Here is a 3,631-nt window from a genome sequence, read left to right as displayed (position 1 = left end):
AAAAATAAAAATAAATTTAATTAATTAATTAATTGATTAACTAAATTAATTTAGTTCATTAACCCTGTTTAGATTAATCTAATTTAATTAATTAGTTTAATTATTAGTTAATTAATTAGTTAACCCTAATTACCCTAATCAGTCTATGTCATGTGGGACCCACGTGTCAGACGACTGCTGATGTCATGCTGATGTCATCGCAACACTGTTTCGGATAATGTATATATTAAATAATTAAATAAATTCCAGAAATTAATAAAATCTTTAAAATTTAATATAAAATAAACCGTAGCTCGGATGGAAAAACTTTGTACATGAAAGTTGCTCAGAACGACGAGACGAATCCGAATACGTAGTCCGTTTGTCAGCCACACGTTCCTAGCATAGCGAACATGGAACTTTCCCCCTCCGTTTCATTTGTCCGAAAATGCGAAACATCGGGAATACTTTCCCGGATGTTCCCCCCCTTCGCCGGTACCACCTACTGCCGCGTTAGGACACACCTAGCACCGGTCATTGTCATGTCACGCATCGTCATGCTTATGTTTGCATTGTATTTACTGTTTCTTCCCCCCTCTTCTCTCCGGTAGACTATGAGACCGACACTGTTGCTGCCCAGTTCGACTACGGAGTTGACGACCCCTCCTACTTGCCAGAGCAACCAGGCAAGCCCCCCCTTGATCACCAGATATCGCCTATTCTTCTCTATACTGCTTGCATTAGAGTAGTGTAACATGTTACTGCTTTCCGTTAATCCTATACTGATGCATAGCCTGTCCTTGCTTCTACTGTTGTTACCTTTACCTGCAATCGTACATGCTTAGAATAGGATGCTAGTTTTCCATCAGTGGCCCTACATTCTTGTCCATCTGCTGTGCTATACTATCGGGCCGTGATCACTTGGGCGGTGATCACGGGTATATATTTATGTACTATATACATGACACATGTGGTGACTAAAGTCGGATCGGCTCGTAGGAGTACCCGCAAGTGGATCTTTGTGGCGGAGCGACAGGGCAGGTTGAGACCGCCTAGGTGAGAGGTGGGCCTGGCCCTGGACGGTGTCCGCGGTTACTTCGACATAACACGCTTAACGAGTTCTTGGTATTTGATCTGAGTCTGGCCATTTGGTCTATACGCACTAACCATCTACGCGGGTGTAGTTATGGGTATCCCGGCGTCGTGGTATCAGCCGAAGCCTTCGTGACGTCAGCGACTGAGTGGCGCGCGCCAGATTGGACTGGAACGCCACTAGGCTAGGTCTGCTTCCGGCCGCGTACGCAACGTGCAGGTGTGCAATGGGCGATGGGCCCAGACCCCTGCACGCATAGGATTTAGACCGGCGTGCTGACCTCTCTGTTGTGCTTAGGTGGGGCTGCGACGTGTTGATCTTCCGAGGCCGGGCATGACCCAGAAAAGTGTGTCCGGCCAAATGGGATCGAGCGTGTTGGGTTATGTGGTGCACCCATGCAGGGAAGTTTATCTATTCGAATAGCCGTGTCCCTCGGTAAAAGGACGACCCGGAGTTGTACCTTGACCTTATGACAACTAGAACCGGATACTTAATAAAATACACCCTTCCAAGTGTCAGATACAACCCGGTGATCGCTCTCTAACAGGGCGACAAGGAGGGGATCACCGGGTAGGATTATGCTATGCGATGCTACTTGGAGGACTTCAATCTACTCTCTTCTACATGCTGCAAGATGGAGGCTGCCAGAAGCGTAGTCTTCGACAGGACTAGCTATCCCCCTCTTATTCTGGCGTTCTGCAGTTCAGTCCACTGATATGGCCCTTTACATATATACCCATGCATATGTAGTGTAGCTCCTTGCTTGCGAGTACTTTGGATGAGTACTCACGGTTGCTTCTCTCCCTCTTTTCCCCCTTTCCTTTCTACCTGGTTGTCGCAACCAGATGCTGGAGTCCAGGAGCCAGACGCCACCGTCGACGATGACTCCTACGACACTGGAGGTGCCTACTACTACGTGCAGCCCGCTGACGACGACCAGGAGTAGTTAGGAGGATCCCAGGCAGGAGGCCTACGCCTCGTTCGATCTGTATCCCAGTTTGTGCTAGCCTTCTTAAGGCAAACTTGTTTAACTTGTGTCTGTACTCAGATATTGTTGCTTCCGCTGACTCGTCTGTGATCGAGCACTAGTATTCGAGCCCTCGAGGCCCCTAGCTTGTATTATTATGCTTGTATGACTTATTTATGTTTTAGAGTTGTGTTGTGATATCTTCCCGTGAGTCCCTGATCTTGATCGTACACATTTGCGTGCATGATTAGTGTACGGTCAAATCGGGGGCGTCACAAACACCCATGGAGCCTTGGTGCTGATCATGTTTTGCTCGTGGAAGAGGCTTAGTCAACGGGTCTGCAACATTCAGATCCGTATGTATCTTGCAAATTTCTATGTCTCCCACCTGGACTAGATCCCGGATGGAGTTGAAGCGTCTCTTGATGTGCTTGGTTCTCTTGTGAAATCTGGATTCCTTTGCCAAGGCAATTGCACCAGTATTGTCACAAAAGATTTTCATTGGACCCGATGCACTAGGTATGACACCTAGATCGGATATGAACTCCTTCATCCAGACTCCTTCATTTGCTGCTTCCGAAGCAGCTATGTATTCCGCTTCACACGTAGATCCCGCCGCAACGCTTTGTTTAGAACTGCACCAACTAACAGCTCCACCGTTCAATGTAAACACGTATCCCATTTGCGATTTAGAATCGTCCGGATCAGTGTCAAAGCTTGCATCGACATAACCATTTACGACTAGCTCTTTGTCACCTCCATAAACGAGAAACATATCCTTAGTCCTTTTCAGGTATTTCAGGATGTTCTTGACCGCTGTCCAGTGATACACTCCTGGATTATTTTGGTACGTTCCTGCTAAACTTATAGCAAGGCACACATCAGGTCTGGTACACAGCATTGCATACAGGGTAGAGCCTATGGCTGAAGCATAGGGAACATCTTCATCTTCTCTCTATCTTCTGCAGTGGTCGGGCATTGAGTCTTACTCAACTTCACACCTTGTAACACAGGCAAGAACCCTTTCTTTGCTTGATCCATTTTGAACTTTTTCAAAACTTTGTCAAGGTATGTGCTTTGTGAAAGTCCAATTAAGCGTCTTGATCTATCTCTATAGATCTTGATGCCCAATATGTAAGCAGCTTCACCGAGGTCCTTCATTGAAAAACTCTTATTCAAGTATCCCTTTATGCTATCCAGAAATTCTATATTATTTCCAATCAGCAATATGTCATCCACATATAATATCAGAAATGCTATAGAGCTCCCACTCACTTTCTTGTAAATACAGGCTTCTCCAAAAGTCTGTATAAAACCAAATGCTTTGATCACACTATCAAAGCATTTATTCCAACTCCGAGAGGCTTGCACTAGTCCATAAATGGATCGCTGGAGCTTGCACACTTTGTTAGCTCCCTTTGGATCGACAAAACCTTCCGGTTGCATCATATACAACTCTTCTTCCAGAAATCCATTCAGGAATGCAGTTTTTACATCCATTTGCCAAATTTCATAATCATAAAATGCGGCAATTGCTAACATGATTCGGACAGACTTAAGCATCGCTACGGGTGAGAAAGTCTCATCGTAGT

This window comes from Triticum aestivum, chromosome 4D, assembly GCF_018294505.1.
Source record: "Triticum aestivum cultivar Chinese Spring chromosome 4D, IWGSC CS RefSeq v2.1, whole genome shotgun sequence".
In the NCBI taxonomy this organism is placed as follows: Eukaryota; Viridiplantae; Streptophyta; class Magnoliopsida; order Poales; family Poaceae; genus Triticum; species Triticum aestivum.
Note: the sequence above shows the minus strand (reverse complement) of the source record.